Source organism: Lactuca serriola, chromosome 9, assembly GCF_051521515.1.
Source record: "Lactuca serriola cultivar US96UC23 chromosome 9, Lser_US96UC23_V15, whole genome shotgun sequence".
NCBI classification, from domain to species: Eukaryota; Viridiplantae; Streptophyta; class Magnoliopsida; order Asterales; family Asteraceae; genus Lactuca; species Lactuca serriola.
This window is the reverse complement of record NC_136416.1, coordinates 184,330,387-184,351,980: the sequence shown is the minus strand read 5'-3', so window position 1 is coordinate 184,351,980 and position 21,594 is coordinate 184,330,387.

Here is a 21,594-nt window from a genome sequence, read left to right as displayed (position 1 = left end):
ACACCATGAAGCCTCACAATTTCCCTCACGTAAGAATTTGCAAGCTTTTCCATAGACCATTTCTCCTTGGCTGCTATGAAATGCGCACTCTTAGTGAATCGATCAACGACCACCCAAATCATGTCGTGACCATTCTTTGTTCTGGGCAGTTTAGTGACAAAATCCATAGCAATGTATTCCCACTTACCCATAGGCACAGGCAATGGTTCTAAACTCCCGTACGGTTTCTGATGTTGTGTCTTTACTCTCGCACAAGTCACACACTCAGCCACATACTTTGCAACATCAAGCTTCATCGTCGGCCACCAGTAGTAGGGTTTCAGGTCCCTATACATTTTAGTGCTACCGGGATGAATCGAGTACATGGTCTTGTGAGCTTCTTCCATCAGAAGATCTCTGATTCCTCCTGTCTTAGGTATCCAAATCCGATCTTGGAACACCTTTAGTCCAAGACTGTTTACACCGAACACCAACGTTTTGCCCAAACGTTCCCCCTTTCGGTCATTCTTTTCTGAAGCTTCCTCTTGAGCTTTCTTTATACTTTCCACAATGGTCGAGACAACTTCAATTCTCAACGCTCTTGGCCTTTTCCTTTCAAGATTGACTTTCCGACTGAGAGCATCAACAGCAACATTAGCTTTACCGAGATGGTAAAGTATCTCGCAGTCGTAGTCTTTAAGTAATTCTAGCCAGCGTCGTTGCCTCATATTCAATTCCTTGTGATTAAAGATATATTGGAGACTCTTATGATTAGTGAAAAGTTTGCACTTCGTGCCATAGAGGTAATGCCTCCATATTTTCAGAGCGAAAACTACCGCTGCCAACTCCAAATCATGAGTCGGGTAATTCTTTTCATGCTCCTTCAGCTGTCGAGATGCATATGCTATCACCTTTTCTCTTTGGGTCAAAACACAACCCAATCCAACCCCAGATGCATCGCTATAAACAGCGAAGTCTTCAACTCCATCGGGTAAAGAAAGTATCGGTGTCTCGCATAGCTTCTTCTTTAGCTTCTCAAATGCTTCTTTATGCTTATCACTCCAAGCATAAGTAGCTCCTTTGTGGGTCAAAGCTGTTAATGGAGTAGCAATCGAAGAAAAGCCTTGGATAAACCTTCAGTAATATCCGGCTAATCCTAAAAAGCTTCGGATCTCCGTGGGACTTTTCGGTTGTTCCCACTTCATTACAGCTTCAATCTTTGCTGGATCAACCATTATCCCTTCTTGGTTGACCACGTGACCCAAGAATTGGACTTCAAGAATCTAAAAATCACATTTGGAGAACTTAGCATACAACTTCTCCTTCTTCAAGACTTCTAACACTTCTCGCAAGTGTCTGCCATGCTCCTCCTGGCTTTTCGAGTAAATCAGAATGTCGTCTATAAACACTATCACAGATTTATCAAGGAACGAATTACAAACCCTATTCATCAAATCCATGAATGTTGCCGGAGCATTGGTTAGTCCAAACGACATAACCAAGAACTCGTAGTGTCCATATCTAGTTCTGAATGTAGTCTTCTCGATATCTTGCTCTCTTACTTTTAGCGGATGGTATCCTGACCTAAGATCGATCTTCGAGAAATAGCTCGAACCTTGCAATTGATCAAACAGGTCATCAATCCTCGGCAACGGATATCTATTCTTTATTGTTGCCATGTTCAGCTCTCTATAATCGATGCACATTTTCATACTTCCATCTTTCTTCTTCATGAATAACACTGGAGCTCCCCAGGGCGATGAACTAGGTCTAATGAAACCTTTGTCCAATAACTCCTGAAGTTGCATCATCAGCTCCTTCATCTCCTTCGGTGCTAATCGATAAGGTGCCTTTGCTATTGGCGTGATTGCTGGTAACAAGTCTATTATGAACTCCACTTGTCTATCAGGTGGTAATCCAAGAAGATCTTCGGGAAATACTTCCGGATAATCACACACCACTGGAATACTCTGCATCACCTTCTTTTCCTTCTTAGCATCAATCACGAATGCTAAATATGATGTACATCCCTTGGTCAAACACTTCCTGGCTTTCATTAGGGAAATGATTCCAGAATTTACTCGCCGTTTGTCCCCGTACACCATAAATGAATCTTTCCTAGGCGGGTTTACCTTAACTATCTTCTTCTTGCATAAAATTTCGGCATCATTGGTGCTAAGCCAATCCATTCCCAACACGATGTCAAAACCATTAAGTTCGATAGGCAATAATTCCTCGTGAAACTTATTCCCATTAAGGTCGATTAAGATGTTTTTCATACGATGGCTAACAGGTACAAACTTTCCACTAGCAACTTCGACTAATAAAGCATTATCTAGTCTATCAACAGGCAAAGCTAGTTTTCTACCAAATTCATGCGAAATAAAGGAGTAGTTGGCTCCAGAATCAAACAAAATTTGAGCAGGTAATTCGTTTACGAGAAAGGTACCTGAAGCGACATCAGCTTCATCTTTCGCAGCCTCAAGTGTCATCTGGAAGGCTCTTGCCTTCGGCTTTGGTGGAATGTTGGGCCTAGCTGCCTCCTTCTTCTTCGGACAGTCTTTCAAAATGTGCCCTTCTTCATTGCAACCAAAACACATCCTTTTGTTGTTCGGACACTCATTGGAAAAATGTCCAACCTTTCCACACTTGTAGCAGGTTACATCCTCGCTACATTTCCCAAAGTGCTTTTTCTTACACTTATCACACCACTTCGCTTTGCCTCCTTTTCCTCCAAACTTTTTCGAATCAGATTTCGAAAATTTGCCTTTCTTACCGGAACCAGATGTTCCCTCAAACTTTCTTTTCTCACCAACCTCAACCTTGTCAGTGGTTCTCCCCTTAATCATGTTCTCAACAGACTTGGTAGCCCAGATAGCTTCCTCTAGAGTATGTGCCTGACATACTGGCACCTCGTACTCCCAGGGGAGTCCCTTCGTATACCAGTCCACCTTTGTCAGCTCATCTGGAACGATACGCAAAGCAAACTCCATCTTATCTGTAAAGTTATTAGTGTATTCATCAACTGACATGCTGCCTTTCGTCAATGCCAAAAGCTTATTCTCCAACTCCAACAGATTTTGAGCCGAGCAGAACTTGCGCTTGAACTGCACCAAGAACTCTGCCCATGTCAATTGCAGTGGCTCATTAGGGCTTAACGTCTTCCCTAGAGTGTTCCACCAACGAACGGCTCCACCTCGGAATTGACGCACTGCATAGATAGTCTGCAACTTGCCTCTGCAGCCACAAGTCATGAAGGCTAACTCCATTTCGGAGATCCAATCCAAAACTCCAATCGGATCCTGCTTTCCATTGAAGGTCGATGGTTTGCAAGTTAGAAAGTCCTTGTACTTGCATCCCATTCCATCATTCCTTCCATCATGGTTTTTTTGCCTAACTATCAGTGGGTTGGCTTGACCAACAGACCCACTGAAGTTTCCACCTTCTGAGTGCCCTTCATTTAATTCAAGCTCTTCCACACGAATTGACAGTTCTTCATGATTTTGTTGAAGCAACCGTCTAGTTTCATCCATCTGATGATCCAACATCGCATGAATCCTCATTTGCACACCAGCCATGGTTATTGGCTCAGGTGCTGCTGCTACGACAGGTATTTGTTCAATCACTGGTGGTTGATTCCTGTTTTCATCAGCATTTCCAACTCCACTTCTTGTTCTCACCATTTTTGATCTATACACCGAATAAGGTGAAATTAGATCCTCATTCACGATAGATATTCAAATCATCCTTATCACTCCGAAACGTTTACATGCTACTTCTAATATCGTAGACGTACGCTTAGAATCCTACACACATAAAGTTTCTAGATCCGGTCGGCAACAGACCATAGATCCGAACAAATAATATCATATATGGCAACATATAACATTTAGCACATAACGCATTTTAGGCAACTTTCCTAAAATAAACTAGTGCTCGTGTCTAAAATATCACAGACACACATCTCAAAATTTCACTTAGCATTCTAAGTTTAAGTCTAGAAATCCAACAAATTCCTAGTTCGCTTAAACTAATGCTCTGATACCAACTGTGACATCCCCAAAATCTCAGCCAGAAAAGACCGATTTTCATTTATGCTTTTAAAATAATTTCAGAGTAAATCCTTTTGATTTGAAAGAGTTGCGGAATTTGTTCCCAAAAACAAAACATGATAAAACAATGTTTACCAAAGCATTTCATAAAAGAAATGTATTTTCATTATACAATCAAAACTCGGGGTGTCATGTTCCGATACAGACCAATAAGCATAAACAATAACATTACAAGTCATTCAACAAATATATACATATACAGACTTGTAAACAAAACAACTTGATGGTTCGTCCATCTTATGCCCTTGCGCCACTTCCTGTTATACAAATAAAACTGAGTGGGTCAGGCTTGGGAGCCTAGTGAGCATATAGGGTTTTCAACCCACAATAAATAATTATATTTAATTTCCACCAACTAACAATAACCCAATTACCCATTCCCGTTATTCTCACTTTATGTCCCTAAAACAACTAATATAAGGGACCTAGTCTAAGAATATTTCATCAGGGCGACAACACATGCTTCGAGGGTCCCTCAGCAATATAAGTCAAATAAGGCAACCATGAGGGGGATGGAGTACAGTGAATGAACACCCAAGTTCATTAACGCCTACAGGTGGCGAACCTGCTAATGTTCCACAAGACTGTCTAGAAGAGTCCGTGGTCGTCATCTAAACTCCGCTAGATGACTAAATCAAACAACAACGAGGCCTCTCATCTATTTATTACACACCAACTATCTACCCATGTTCTACCCAACATACTAGTAGATAAAAATATACATTTTTATACATAGTTTAAAACCTGTATAGCATGCTTTAATCAATACATATTCCACATAACAGATGAGACACACACACATAACACGTATTTCATAGAGAATAAATCAGATCTATGAGATAGAAGAAAGTGAATATACATTCACACATATAACAACAAAATATACACATAACACGTATTTTATATAAAATACTTCATAATTATGCGTTAGAAGAAAGTAACTACACACTCACGCATATAAACACCAATATACTTAATACACTCAAACCATACTTGTATTATTATCATGTTTATGAAACGTAGTATACACTCACTTGAGCAGAAGATGATCGGACAGCACTACGACTTGCAGAAGTAGTAATCCTCAGCAGATCTGCAAGATCTCTACAAAAATCGAACTTCTCGCGGGCAGAGCTTCGGCTCGGGAATAACGCTCTTTGGGATCCTCCGGGCTTCGGATCTTGCTTCGGGGCTCGAGAATATTACCGGGGCTTCGGGGTACTTCTGGCACGCAAATCAAGGTGAAACGGGAGAGAGAAGAGAGAAAAATAGGAATTGAGTCGGCTGCCTTCGCATCCTATTTATAGGAGGCTGGAGCCTCGTCGTACGCGGGGCGTACTGCCTTACGCGGGGCGTACTGGTCCGAAATCGTCATGGCGTTCGTCATCCAAAGTCACTTAAGTGCGAGGCGGTGCATGCATTGGGGTACGCTGGGCGTACGCGAGTACGCGGGGCGTACCTCAGATCAGATTGGTGACTCCTCTTCGGATAATGCCGACTTTTATAATTAAATTTAAATACAAATTATTTAATAAACTTCGGAAATTCATATCTTCTTCATACGAACTCCGTTTTCGACGTTCTTTATATCCACGTGAAGGTGAGACTACGCTCTACCACTTTTGTTTAGACTCTGTCGGCTAATTTTAACTTTATTTTTATTATTTATTTTTAATAGGCCAGGACAGAAAAACTTCGTTATAAATTCATAACTTCTTCGTTTGACGTCCGTTCTCGCCTAACTTTTCATCGCTTCGATACGAACAACGAGATCTTCGATTCTCGTTTAGATTGCTTTGGCTAAAAACCGCTCGATCTCAAATCGAGTATTTCAGGCTGCATACCGCTAAGCCGAAACTTCGATAAATCATAACTTCCTCATACGAAGTCAGATTTGGGCGTTCTATATATATTCGGAAACCTCGTTTCAACTACTACAACATTAACCAAAGATATCAAGTTTATTTTACACTTAAATTTCGACGCTTATTTTTATTCTTAATTAATCAAACCACATAATTAAGCAATTAAGCACAAAACACATAATACTCAAATAATACAATCTTATTATTTCAAAACGGGTTACAAAGGTTAACCTAGACTATTACATTGCTAAAAATGGCAAGCCCGGAAACACAGGTGTTACAGTGTGTCTGATATATTATAGACACAAGCACTAGTATATTTTAGGAAGCTACCTAAAATTCTTTTATATGCTAAATGTTATATGTTGCCATATATGATATTATTTGTTCGGATCTATGGTATGTTGCCGACCGGATCTAGAAACTTTATGTGTTTAGGATTCTAAGCGTATGTCTACGGTATTAGAGCTAACATGTAAACGTTTCGGAGTAATAAGGATGATTTGAATGTCTATCGTGATTGAGGATCTAATTTCACCTCATTTGGTGTGTAGATCAAAAATGGTGAGAACCAGAAGTGGCGTTGGAAACATGGATGAAAACAGGAATCAACCGCCAGTGATTGAGCAAATACCTGTTGTAGCAGCAACACCAGAACCAATAACAATGGCTGGGGTGCAAGCCATGATTTGGGCTATGTTAGCCGAACAAAGGGATGAAATGCGACAGATGTTGCATGATAATAGGGACGAACCTATCATACCTATTGAGGAACCCGAATTGATTCCCAAGCAATCGGAGGAAGGGAACAATAGTCGCATGGTGAGTCAAGTTGGGACTCAAGGAGAATGAAGGAACGATCCGGAAAGGAGAAACAACAAGGATGGGCGAATGTATAGGAATTCCATGGGTGCCAAGCCGCCAAATCTGTCTGGAAGCCTGAAGCCTGTTGAGATTATGGATTGGATCTCCGAAATGGAGATGGTATTTAAAAGTTGCGACTGTAGCAACAAACAGAAGATTGTCTTCGCAGTTAGACAACTGAAGACTGGAGTCTTGAGTTGGTGGAAGTTGTTGGCAGATACTATGCCACGAGGAGAAGCCCTGAAAATGTCATGGGAGGAGTTCTTGGAACAGTTAAGGGTGCAATATTGTTCAGAGATAGATCTGATTGATCTGAACAATGAGTTCCAAAACTTGAAGAAGGGGAGGATGAGCATAGATGACTATGCTACTGCATTCACTGAGAAAATGAAGTTATTTCCGTACCTAGTGCCAACGGAACTCTCCAAGATTGAGAGGTTTGCTAATGGATTGCCTGCCGACTTTGGCCCGACAGTCAAGATGGCAATCACTCTGAAAACAGTTGTTCGAGCAGCTAAGAATGTGGAGGCCCATCAGAAGGAAAAAGGTCTGGAAAGGATAGATGTTGGTGAAAAGAGGAAGTTCGATGGAACTTCAAGGTCCAACAAGAAAAATAAGTTCTCGAAGTCTGGTTCGAGGGGAGGTGGAGGCGAAGCCAAGTGGTGCGACAAATGTAAGAAGAAGCATCATGGAAAATGTGAGGTAGTGGCCACATGCTACAAATGTGGAAAGCCAGGGCACTATGCCAATGAATGCACCCTCTCTAAGAAAGTTTTCTATGGTTGTGGTGAGGAGGGACACATGTCGAGGGACTGCCCAAAGAAGAAGGAGGCAACTAGACCCAACATTCCGCTAAAGCCGAAGGCGAGAGCATTCCAGATGACACTGGACGCTGCTAAAGATGAAGCTGATGTCGCTTCAGGTATCTTTCTCGTAAACACATTGCCTGCCCAAATTTTATTTGATTTTGGAGCCAACTACTCCTTTATTTCGCATGGATTTGGTAGGAAACTAGCTTTGTCTGCGGATAGACTAGATAATGCCTTATTAGTCGAAGTTACTAGTGGCAAGTTTGTACCTGTTAGCCATCGTATGAAAAACATCTTAATTGACTTGAATGGGAATAAGTTCCACGAGGAATTATTGCCTATTGAACTAAATGGTTTCGACATCGTGCTTTGAATGGATTGGCTTAGCGCCAATGACGCCGAAATATTGTGCAAGAAAAAGATTGTCAAAGTAAACCCACCAGGGAAAGAGTCGTTTATGGTGTATGGAGATAAACGCAGAGTAAATTCTGGAATCATTTCATTGATGAAAGCCAGAAAGTGTTTGGCCAAAGGATGTACATCGTATCTAGCATTCGTGATCGATGCTAAAAAGGAGAAAAAGGTGATGCAGAGCATTCCTGTCGTGTGTGAGTATCCGGAAGTATTTCCTAAAAATCTTCCCGGATTACCGCCTGATAGACAGGTGAAGTTTAGAATAGACTTGTTACCAGGGACGACGCCAATATCAAAAGCACCTTATCGATTAGCACTGGCGGAGATGAAGGAGCTGATGATGCAGCTTCAGGAGTTATTGGACAAAGGTTTCATTAGACCTAGTTCATCTCCCTGGGGAGCTCCGGTGTTATTCATAAAGAAGAAAGACAGTAGCATGAGGATGTGCATTGATTACAGAGAGCTGAATAAAGCAACGATAAAGAAGAGATACCTGTTGCCAAGGATTGATGACCTGTTTGATCAATTGCATGATTCGAGCTATTTCTCAAAGATCGATCTTAGGTCAGGATATCATCAGTTGAAAGTAAGAGAGCAGGATATAGAGAAGACTGCATTCAGAACACGATATGGGCACTACGAGTTTTTGGTTATGTCGTTTGGACTAACCAATGCTCCAGCAGCATTAATGGATTTAATGAACATGGTTTGTAATCCGTTCCTTGATAAATTTGTGACAGTGTTCATATATGACATTCTGATTTATTCGAAAAGCCAAGAGGAGCATGGTAGACACTTGCGAGAAGTGTTAGAAGTTTTGAAGAAGGAGCAGTTGTATGCAAAGTTCTCCAAATGTGATTTTTGGATTCGAGAAGTCCAATTCTTGGGTCACGTGGTCAACCAAGAAGGGATAATGGTTGATCCAGCAAAGATTGAAGTTGTGATGAAGTGGGAACAACCAAAAAGTCCCACGGAGATCTGAAGCTTTTTAGGATTAGCCGGATATTACCGAAGGTTTATCCAAGGCTTTTCTTCGATCGCTAGTCCATTGACATCTTTGACCCACAAAGGAGCTACTTATGCTTGGAGTGATAAGAATAAAGAAGCATTCGAGAAGCTAAAGAAGAAACTATGTGAGGCACCGATACTTTCTCTACCCGATGGAGTTGAAGACTTCGCTATTTATAGCGATGCGTCTAGGGTTGGATTGGGTTGTGTTTTGACCCAAAGAGATAAGGTGATCGCATATGCGTCTCGACAATTGAAGGGGCATGAAAAGAACTACCCGACTCATGCTTTGGAGTTGGCAGCGATAGTTTTCGCTCTGAAGATATGGAGGCATTACCTCTATGGCACGAAGTGCAAAATTTTCACTGATCATAAGAGTCTCCAATATATCTTTAATCAGAAGGAATTGAATATGAGGCAACGACGCTGGCTAGAGTTACTTATAGACTACGAGTGTGAGATACTTTACCACCCTGGCAAAGCAAATTTTGTTGCTGATGCTCTCAGTCGGAAAGTCAATCTTGAAAGGAAAAGGCCAAGAGCGTTGAGAATTGAAGTTGTCTCTACCATTGTGAAAAGTATAAAGAAAGCTCAAGAGGAAGCTTTTGAGAAGAATGACCGAAAGGAGGAACGTTTGGGCAAAACGTTGGTGTTTGGTATAAACAGTCATGGACAGAAGGTGTTCCAAGATCAGATTTGGATACCTAAGACAGGAGGAGTCAGAGATCTTCTGATGGAAGAAGCTCACAAGACCATGTACTCGATTCATCCCGGTAGCACTAAAATGTATAGGGACCTGAAACCCTACTACTGGTGGCCAACGATGAAGCTTGATGTGTCAAAGTATGTGGCCGAGTGTGTGACTTGTGCGAGAGTCAAGACACAACATCAGAAACCGTACGGGAGTTTAGAACCATTGCCTGTGCCTATGGGTAAGTGGGAAGACATTGCTATGGATTTTGTCACTAAACTGCCCAAAACAAAGAATGGTCATGACATAATTTGGGTGGTCATTGATCGATTCACTAAGAGTGTGCATTTCATAGCAGCCAAGGAGAAATGGTCTATGGATAAGCTTACGAATTCTTACGTGAAGGAAATTGTGAGGCTTCACGGTGTTCCGTTAACGATTGTATTGGATCGTGATAGCCGTTTCACCTCGAGGTTTTGGAAAAGTCTACAAGAGGAATTGGGTACCAAGTTGTGTTTAAGTACAGCTTACCACCCGCAGACCGATGGTCAGAGTGAAAGAACAATACAAACACTTGAAGATATGCTAAGAGCATGTACCTTGGAATTCCTAGGTAATTGGTCAGAGCGAAGGGACGATACAAACACTTGAAGATATGCTGAGAGCATGTACCCTGGAATTCCAAGGTAACTAGGATGAACATTTACCTTTGGTAGAATTTTCCTACAATAATAGTTTTCACTCGAGCATTAAGATGACACCTTATCAAGCTTTGTACGGACAGAAGTGTCGTACGCCGTCTTATTGGCTTGAGGCAGGGGAAAAGCAGTTTATGGGACCGGAGATAGTCCATCAAACTGCTGAAAAGTTAAAAATAATTAGGGAAAGAATGTTAGCAGCTCAGGATCGTCAAAAGAGCTATGCTGACAACAAGCGAAGACCGATGACTTTTGAAGTTGGAGATTTGGTTTTCCTTAAAGTCTCGCCGTGGAAGGGACTTATAAGATTTGGTAAAAGGGGAAAATTAAGTCCAAGGTTTATTGGACCGTTTAAAGTTCTTCAGATGATTGGGAACCAAGCTTACAAGCTCGAACTACCAGAAGAACTGAATGGAATTCATAACACTTTCCATGTGTGTTATTTAAGGAAGTTCACGGGAGAAGTTCCTGACATGATTCCATTTTCGGAGTTGAGAATCGATGAGAACAAAAGGTTGATTGAAAAACCAGAGGCAATTGTTGACCGAAAGACTAAGAAGTTGCGACGCAAGATGGTCGAGTTAGTGCTTGTCCGATGGAGACACACGAATGGGCCGAATCTCACCTGGGAGACGGAGAGTGACATGACGGGTCGTTATCCGTATTTGTGTGTTGATGTGTGATTCCGGGGACGGAATCATTCTAAGGTAGATAGAATTGTAACGCTTGTGTTTCTGGGCTTGTCATTAATGTCGATGTAATAGTCTAGGTTAACCTTTGCAACCCGTTTTGAGATAATAGAAGTGTATTATGTGTTTTGTGCTTAATTGTGTGTCTTAATGTAATTAAGAATAAAAATAAGCGTCAAAATAAAATGTTACATAAAGCTGATATCTATATATAATGTTGTAGTAGTTGAAATGAGGTTTCCGAATATATAGAGAATGCCGAAATCCGAGTTATAACGAAGAAGTTATGACCTGTCGAAGTTTCGCGACAGAACCGGCAACTCTAAATGACGTAAAAAGTGAAATTTACGTTAGAGCGATATTTAGCCCTAGTGATCTAAATGCATGTCGTAGAGTTCGTTAAACTGAGAGCGTGCATAAAAAGAACGCCCAAATCTAACTTAGTATGAGGAAGTTATGATTTTCTGAAGTTTCGACTTAGCAGTATGCAGCCCGAATACTCGATTCGAGATCGAGTGATTGTTGGTTGAAACAATCTAAACGAGAATCAAAGATCTCGTTGATAGTAACGCATTGGTGAAAAGACAGACGAAAACGGACGTTGGATGAAGTAGTTATGAATTTATAACGGAGTTTTCCTATCCCGGGCTGCTAAAAATAAAGTCAAAATTAGCCGACGGAGTCTAAATGAAAGTTGTAGAGCGTAGTCTCACCTACGCGTGAATATAAAGAACTTCGAAAACGGAGTTCGTATGAAGAAGATATGAATTTTCGAATTTTATTAAATAATTAAAATTAAAATTTAATTATTAAATTCCGATAATATCGGAAGGAAGGGGGGGACTCATCGATCCGATCCGAACTACGCCGAGCGTAGTTGAGTACGCCCAGCATACCCCGATGCATGCACCGCCTCGGACTCGAGTGCTCCGATGACGCATGCAATGACGAACCGAGGCGTACGCCCCACGTAAAGCTGTACGCCCAGTGTACTGCGAGGCCTCTGCCTCCTATAAAAGGGTTGCGAGGGCAGCCGACTCTATTTGCCAAATTCTTTTCTTTTTCTCCCGTTTTGCCTCGTTTTGCATGCCAGAAGTATCCCGAAGCCCCGGTATCCATCCCGAGCCCCGAAGCAAGTTCCGAAGCCCCGAAGATCCCGAGAAGTGCAATTCCCGAGCCGAAGCTCTGCTCGCGAGAAGCCCGATTTTTGTGAAGATCTTCCAAATCTACTGAAGAATACTACTTCTGCAAGTCGTAGTGCTGTCCGATCATGTTCTGATCAAGTGAGTGTGTAGTTACTTTCTTCTAATGCATAATTATGAAGTATTTTATACGAAATACGTGTTATGTGTATAATTTTGTTGTTATGTGTGTGAATGTATATTCACTTTCTTCTATCTCATAGATCTGAGTTTATTCTCTATGAAATATGTGTTATGTGGGTGTGCCTCATCTGTTATGTGGAATATGTAATGAATGAGAATGCTATACAGGTTTTAAACTATGTATAAAAATATATATTTTTATCTACTAATATGTTGGGTAGAACATGGGTAAATAGTTGATGTGTGATAAACAGATCAGAGGCCTCGATGTTGTTGTTGTTGATCTAGTTATTCAACGGAGTATGGATAACGACCACAGACTCTTTCTAGACAGTCCTGTGGAACGCTAGCAGGTTTGTAGGTGTTGTGAACGATGTGTTCATCGGTGTACTCTATCCCCCTCATGGTTGCCTTTAGTATTTCTATTGTTGAGGAAACCCCTTAGCAGTAATGTCCGTGCCGATGAAAATCCTAGATTAGGTCCCTTGAGATAGATGTTGTTTTAGGTACATAAAATGAGGATAACGGGAACGGGTAATTGATTTATTGTTGGTTGGGGAAATTAAATATAATTATTTATTGTGGGTTGAAAACCCTATATGCTCACTAGGCTCCCAAGTCTGACCCACTCAGTTTTATTTGTATTACAGGAAGTGGCGCAAGAGCATAAGATGGATGAATCATCAAGTTGTTTTGTTTACAAGTCTGTATATGTATATACTTGTAATGTTATCGTTTATGCTTTATGGTCTGTATCGGAACATGACATCCCGATTTTGATTATATAATGAAAATGCATCTCTTGATGAAATGCTTTGATAAATATTATTTTATCATATTTTGTTTTGGGAACAAATTCCGCAACTCTTTTAAATCAAAAGGATTTACTCTGAAATTATTTTAAAAAGCATAAATGAAATCGGTCTTTTCTGGCCGAGATTTTGGGGATGTCAAACATTCCATACGAGCCGGTGTCCCGAGGGGGACAAGGTGAGACTCACCTCCTGTCTTCTGAAGGACAGAGCGAGGGATTGGTGGGAGGAGGTTGGTCATGCCATTGGTGATGATGTCGCGTTGGACGCGATGACATGGAGCGATTTCTCGTCCAGGTTTAGGGCTGAGTTTTCACCGATTATTGAGGTGCAGCAGTTGGCACCAGAGTTTCAGGATTTGACATAGACTACTAAGACTGTGGCAGAGATCATCACCAAGTTCGGGGAGAGGGCCCTTCTTGTTTCACAGTATGTCGCGGATGAGGAGATGAAGAAGGCCCGATATCACAAGATGTTGAGGGCTGACATCAGGGAGTTCGTGAGCAGGTCTGGCTGTAAGACGCTGGAAGATATGATGTCTCGGGCTAGAGAGAAGGAGATTGATTTAGAGCAGATCCAGAAGAGGAAGTCGGATGAGGTTCGGGTAGCCACATGTTCGGGAAAAAGGCCCAAGGGGTAAGATTCGAGATCGAGGGATTACCAGAGCCGCGGCCGATGCAGGAGGTGCGGCAGGACGCACGAGGGTGCGTGTAGGAATGGTAGTGGTGGAGATTCGGGCTGCTTCAAGTGCGGCCGGACTGGTCATCTTAGCAGGGATTGTACTGATACCACCACACATGGATCAGACTTGATATGTTTCCACTGCAGTGAGCGAGGCCACAAGAAGGCCCAGTGCCCCAGTTTGTTTTCGGCAGGACGGGTGATGGCACCTGCCCCTGCAACTTTGAGGATCATAGACGGCCGTCAAGACCGAGCAGAGGCGCCTGCGGTAGGAGGCAGGGCTTTTCAGATGACTAACATAGAGGCGCGAGCAACGCCGGACGTAGCAGGTATGCGACTTTCGTTTTTTGTTTCCTTCATTCATGATTATATCGTTAAGGTTCTACATCGTTTTTGGTATAAGTACTTTAGAATGGAGCGGCTTGCTTGCGATTTAGTTATATGCCATCTGCATGCCTTGGATAATAAAATGGTAGTTAGGGGGTTGTACCTTATGGAAGCAGGTTACATAGGATGTTGTAACTATAGCATGCTGGTGTGGAACTCAGTAGTGACCCACTGGATTCAGAAAGGTGTTATTGAGTGATGAATCGGTTAGACCCCTAACTATGGCAAGCTTGGTTTTTCAGCAGATTGATTGCGGTATAGCAGAGAAGATTGGGAATTCTTCTCGAGCATTGAGCAGTGAGGTAGGCAGGATCAAGTGGGGGAGAACCCTCTGAGTGTACAAGGATAAGAGCACTCACATCCAGAATGAGTACACGACCTCTGAGAAGGGAAAAGAAGTAGCACATCGATTGATGGCTTGAGGAGTTCAGCGTTGGGAGTTTGAGAGACTTCTCAACAGTTAGTTCATGTAATCGAGATGGTTAGTAGCTGGTTGGGAATTCGGGTTGGAGGGTCGCCTGTAGGACTCGAGAAAGTTGGAAGGAGGATTTTGAGAATGGTTAGCATGGGATGCTTTCGTGTTAGTAGTCAGTGGCAGAGACAACATGTAGAGCATGGTAGAGCGGCGGGAAAGCCGCAACATTTTTCGTCAGCGAGCCAGGGGTGGAAAGTGTTGTAATACTACGGGGTAGCCGTAGCATTCACTAGCAGCCAATGAGTATGGAAGGTGTGCAAGGCTACGGGTAAGCCGTGGCATTCCCTAGCAGCTTAGTTAGCGGAGTGTGGGCGGAGGCCCGTACATCCTAGTTAGCGGATTTTGGGCGAGGCCCTTATCTCCTAAGTGATGAAGGTGGGGATCAAGAATGGGTAGTAGATGAGAATAGTACAGTCGAGTGACACCCGTTGGCGAGTCCCGTATGTGAGTAGCAGTATAGGTGAGACCTGAGAGCAGGGTTGCTCAATAGTATAGTCGGGTGAGACCCGTGGGCGAGGCCCGTATGTGAGTAGCAGTATAGGTTAGACCTGAGAGCAGGGTTGCTCAGTAGTATAGTCGGGTGAGACCCGTGGGCGAGGCCCGTGAGTTTTAGTAGCACAGGTGGGACCTGGTAAGGACCTTAAGGTCGAGTTAGGGGGATCGAGGATCCTAGAACTTGTAGCGCCAGAGTGGCAGAGTAGAGGGGGCAGTATTAGGTAGCCTAAGTTTCCACGGAAGTCGCTGGGAGTGACTAGAAGTTTGTGTTGGGGCTAGCAACCGGTGGGAGCCGGTAATCCATATATTGATAGATCAGTAGGCACCAGGGTGGTCTTGGTTCATCCGGAAGGCGGATAAGGGACATCAGAAAAATTTTCAGTCAGTGGCAGTGATGGTAAGCAGACTATGGTGGAATACAGTTAGTTGATCGAGGGGTGCTATGCACATCGCGGCAGGTTGGATAATCTCAGAGGGAAGGGTTTGACCCTGTTGCGCAACTCACGTTTGAGTCTAACCATTGCAGGGATGAATCTTTTACTCGAAGGATTATCTGAACCATTTGCTGGGAGGGGTGCTCAGCACTAAGTTATAGTAATGAAAAGTGTCCAGTGGATACTGGCGGTAATGACCCGTACTAGAAGTAGCAGGAGTAATGGATTTGGTGAAGGATAGGACATTCACAGTGACAGAGGAAGTAGTTGGTTATGGAACGTTGCCTTGGGGAGGCCAGAAAATGCACAAGGAAAAGGGGGTGAACCCCAAGGGTGTCCAGCATAAGTACTCGGGGAGTACCAGAAGGTTTGTCAGTTGAGTAAGTTGTGTTCCCAAGATGGTCAAGGTTAGGGTTGACCCGAGAATATTATCCGCAAGGATTAATGATAATCAAAATGACCGGGCGGAAGGCCAGCAAAGGCAGTCAGCAGGTGTTAGGTCTACCAAGCAGAGTGTTGAAAGCAGATTGCAGGGCGATTGGCCGTAGAGAAACTTCGAGGACGAAGTTTAGTTTAAGTGGGGGAGAGTTGTAACACCCAGAATCAGAAAGACTAAGAAAGGAAAGGAAAACCCAAAGTCAAGGGGTCAACTTGTCGAGTCCATAGGTGAACTTGACGAGTCGGAGCGGGATCCGGGTTATGGAATAAGTGACCGACTCGATGAGTTGACAAGTGGACTCGGGGAGTCTATTCATATCGAGGAAAGCCCTAATTCGAGGGTTTGGACCCTATTTAAAGGACCTTAAGTACTCTCCTTAGTCCCCCTTGTCGGCCAGAAGCTGCTATACACGATTCCAAACCCTAGTTGAGTGAGAGAAGGAAGGAAGTGAGTTTGGGGCTTTTGCAAGAGGAAGGTTTGGAGGATTTGACCACTAAGGAGCTGGAGGATCCAACCCTTTTGTTGTGAGCATCAGTTTGAAGGTAACAATCTGTCACCTTGCCTTTGTTGCTTCTAGATCTTCTCATGGATGATGTTTTGGGGCCATTTTGGTATGATAAGGAGTCTTTTTGAGTTAGAAGTCCAGATTTGAGGTTGCTACTTCAGATCTAGGTGTGTCTTGGCCCAGAGATCCATAAAGTATAAGTTTTTGGTGTGTTGGTTAAGCATGTTTGCACCAAACCCTACCCCTAGAGTGTTTTAAGCCTATAGCTCCTTGGTTTCACGTAAAGTTTGCAACTTTACGTGAGGAATAGACTTTGGAAGAGTGGATCTATGAGATGGAGCCCCTGCATGGCTCGAAAAGCCACTGTACGGATTAAGAACTGAAGCTACTCGGCGAGTCACATGGGTGGACTCGGCGATTTGGATGAAGATAGGCAGGAACTCGACGAGTTGGAAGAACAACTCGGCGAGTCTGTTGAATATTGCCATGGACTCGGCAAGTCTGTTCTTGGACTCGACGAGTTGGATCGCAGAACCTCAACCTTTCCAGGTTAAGACTTAGATCGGTGAGTTGAGTGGTGACTCAGTGAGTTGGGCATGATGAGGCTTAGAGATCGTTGAACTCGACGAGTCTTGGGGTGACTCGGCGAGTAGAGTCAGTCAAGAGGGTTGACTTTGACCAGGAATTTGACTTTAGCAATAGTGGACTTAGACGGCTTCTAGAGTTCTGTTTGGATCTAAGTGTTATGTATATTGATATTGGTAGCTCGGGGAGCTAGTGGAGCAGCGGTTCAGAGAATTGTCGGTCAGCAGCTAGAGAGTTATCAGCAAGTTCAGCAGTGCAGGTGAGTTTCCCTTTTGTGTGAATGGCTCTAAGGCCACAATGTCGGCCCATGTAGTTATGAGTAGAAAGACCTGGGGGTTAGCCCTAGGCACTGTTTGCTAGTATGATATTCCAGACCAAGGTCCGATGTCGGGCGGGTGCCCAAGGAATGGTTTGCATGATAGAGTATACCCTTTGTGTGTGTGATTCATGTATGTGCCTGGTAGGATGGTAAGTGTGGGAGAGGTCCCGTATCTCACCAATAGCAGAGTCTGGACGGTGTTCCATATCTCATTAGTAGCAAAGCATGGGCGAGGCCCGAGATAGGTATGGAGTGAGTGTGGGTGTGGGCTCGTATCTCACTCACCGTAGGAGCTTGGACAGGGTTCCATCACTCACTAGTGACAGGATAGGGGCGAGGCCCAAGACAACCAAGGCCTAAGGACAGGATTACAGTAAGGTATGTTTAGTTACGTGTTATATGCTAATTGTATTATATGGTTAACGGGCAGGGCCCAGAGACAGGCGGGGCCTAAGAGAAACAGATTTGTATCCGAGGGGGGCTCAAAGCCAGGCGGGGCTTGGAGCGCGCGGGGCCGTTGTAGCAGGTGAGGCCCGAGGTAGGGGCCTAAACCATAGGACCATCCGTGTATTTCACACAATTAATTATGATCTATGTGTTCTATGATCTACTCATATGAATTAATTTGTTTGAATTCAAGAAGTTATTCTTGCACCATGGGAATCTGCCGGACATCTACGTTGGTGGAAGAAAAGGAAAGAACAGTAAGTTCTATGGTTTCATTCGTTTTGTCGGAGCGGCGAACGAAAAGGATTGGAGTCCAAAATTGATGGTACATATTACAGAAGAAACAAGTTATAGATTAACATAGCTCGTCACGAAAGGAAGCCGTAGTTGGGATGCCCATTCATAAAAAGAAGAATGGTCTCCCCGCTCAGAAGAAAGTGCCAACGAGTGGTGGTTTCATTGACAGAAGATCATATGTAGAGGTCATAGGAGCCAAAAATCTCTATTATGCGCCATAATCTTATCAGGTCCCTATTCATCTAAGTCCAGAAGTCGTCAGGATGGAGCAATGGCTTAAGATGTATACTCTCTTTGAAGAAGTTAAATCGTTAGATCATCTAGGTCATCTGTCAGTGATGTTATCTATGCATAGTGATTTAAGAATATCGGTTAAATATGTTGGGCGCTCCTCAACTAAGCGTTGTCAAACCTTCTGTGACTGCTCTTCCAAGAGAATTTTCTGATCACTGCTCTATAGTTCTATCTTCCTCCCATCGGGATTATGGCCCTACACAATTCATGATTTTTGACTCAGGGATGATGAGCGGTGTTCATAACTCGGTGGAACAATTATGTTGGTTTCGCACCCCTGATATGTACTTAGCAGCTAAACTTAAACATGTGAATGTAGGATTAAAACAATGGAGAGCTTCTGATCATCCAAAGGAGGAAGAAGAATTACTCAGACTTAAGAATTTGGTTGCTCATCTTGGCTTTGAGGTTGAATCTAGAACATGGAATGACGACGAAATTGATAACAGGAATACCTGGTATAAAAAGATCGTTGAGATGGAAAAAAAAAACAAGATTCTCTATCAAACTAAAAGCTCGAGTAAAATGGGTGGTTGTTGGAGATGAAAACTAAAGGTCTTCCAAAGATATATCATATATCCACCTCTAATCATTGTAGTGGCCAGCTCGTTACTAATATTTCGGACACCTCGTGCGAAAACTAAAGTGAGCCCCATAAAAAATTTCTTGTAAATATTATTAACTATATTTGTTACCACTAATTCAAAACATAAAGTTGCTAAAAAACATCTCTTAAATTCACTACCACAAAATAATGTCTTCAATCATTGGTAATCAAATAAAACGTAAAAGTGTTGTAAACAAATTTTCAAAAAAAAAAAAGGACAATGCATTACTATTTTCTAAACATCGACCTTCTAGCATTTTTAGAAGAAAATTCAATGAGACTTTCATCTATGAGATTTTTTTTTTACTTTTTGGTGAATTTATAAAATATAAAAATGTTGTCTAAAAATTATAAAGAAAACATATTTGCATTTTTTTTATATAGATATTTTCCTTAAATTGTTAATAAATTTTAAATTTATAATTAGATTTTGATTTTTATTGATTTTTTTTCATAATTAAAATGCATCTAAAATTGGAACCAAATGTTACCGGACAAATTTTATTTATTGATAAAACATAAAAATAGATTTTACAAAAATACCAATACTATAACTATAAATCATCCCAAAAATCGGAGCCCCCCTAAGATCGGAGACCCGGTACGACCGCATCGCCGACACCACCCCAGGGCCGCCACTGGTAGTGGCGAGTGTCACGTCATCACTACCTTCCTTACCACTAATCATGGGATACTGCTACTAAACAAACCACTCCACCTTAATTTTTTAATTAAATTTAAATGAAAAATACTTAACAATCATCTAAATTTTTTTTAAAAAAATATATTAGTTTTCATTAATTTAAAATGCCAAATTACGTTAACTAAAATAAAAAAAATAAAAATAATATTAAAAATAAAAATTACATTAATTAAAATAAAAGAAATATAAAAATAACATTAAAAATAAAAATTACATTAATTAAAAAAATAAAAAAAACATTAAAAATAAAAAAAACCTTAAATTATCAAGCTTGAGTAAAAAAAAAAAAAAAAAAAAAAAAAAAAAAAAAAAACTATCCACTATTCATACGTCGGACGCGAACAGACTCCTCCATCGCCAGAAATAGCTTCAAATCTTCGTCTTCGAGGTCGTCTGCTTTCATTTCCAAGATTTCCATATCGGTTTTTTTATCACCGATTATGTTTCTATCGTTTTTTGTTCTACCCGACTCAACATCTCTGCCTTCGTTTCTAAAACGTGCACATAACGATCAAATTCTTCTCCAAATTGATCCATAACACTAGATCCCGAAACCGTTGAAGCCGCTTTTTTGCTTTACTTCTTCCAACGGGTCGACGAAGAGGTTGCTTGTCTTCAAGATCGAGCGGATCATCGTTCATGTCGAAATGTGTTCGCCCGTCTGATTGTTGAGACGTTCCGTCGGGGTTTCTTGAACACTTTGAAACGGAAGATTGTGAAGTTCCTTCCGTTTGCTCCCTCCAGTTCGGAGCATCTTTCAACTTTACCCAAGGTTTCACATACGGAGAAGCTTTGTGTGTTGGCCTTATTTTTTCAAATTGGTCCAAAGCCGCCTTGAAGACATCAAAATCGTTTGTCCCGCTTTTTCGTATGTTTAGGGAACCGGTTTGAAGCAAATTGACAAAACCACATTGAGGGATTCCATTGTCGGGAATTGACGAAGGGTTGTGTCTAACGCAAAAGCGTTATCGGGTTTGAGATTTCTATATTTTGGAGGGCTGTTTTGGTTGGGATCTATGGTTTTGATTGTGAAAATGTTGTGGGTATTTTGTATATAGAGTAAGAAAAGAATGGTGTAAGAAATAAGGTTAGAATGGGGTATTTATAGGTGAAAACGGTATGTAAAAAAATTATTTAAAAACTAAAAAAACATTTTTTTTTAAAAATTTGGCCATTCAACGGCTAGTCAAATGGTCAAAGAAAAAGTTGAGCCCTATTGGGCGTTTGGTTTCGTCATTCGGATAATGATTCACCACGACCACGACCGGCCTGGATAGTGTGCACAGCCGTGGTCGTGGTCCAGCTCAACCACGAGCCGCATCGTTTTGAGTATACTGGTTGACCTAACAACACACGAAAAAACATGGTCAATGGGATTCTGATTAACGGAGAATGGCATATCGACCTAAACAACATCAAAAAGGAGGTTTTCTCTTTCTTTGTCGATAAATTTAAAGAAAAATGGCATGTAAGACTGAAGTTGAATAGTCGACTGTTCAGAAAAATCTAACAGGATGACACGATTGCACTAGAATGTCCCATTACTCTCGAAGAAATAAATAAAGCAATTACAAATCCCCATGACTTGATGGGTTCTCGTTCAAATTCATCAAGAAATATTATGAGATACTACCTGGAGACATATCGTGTAATATCCCAA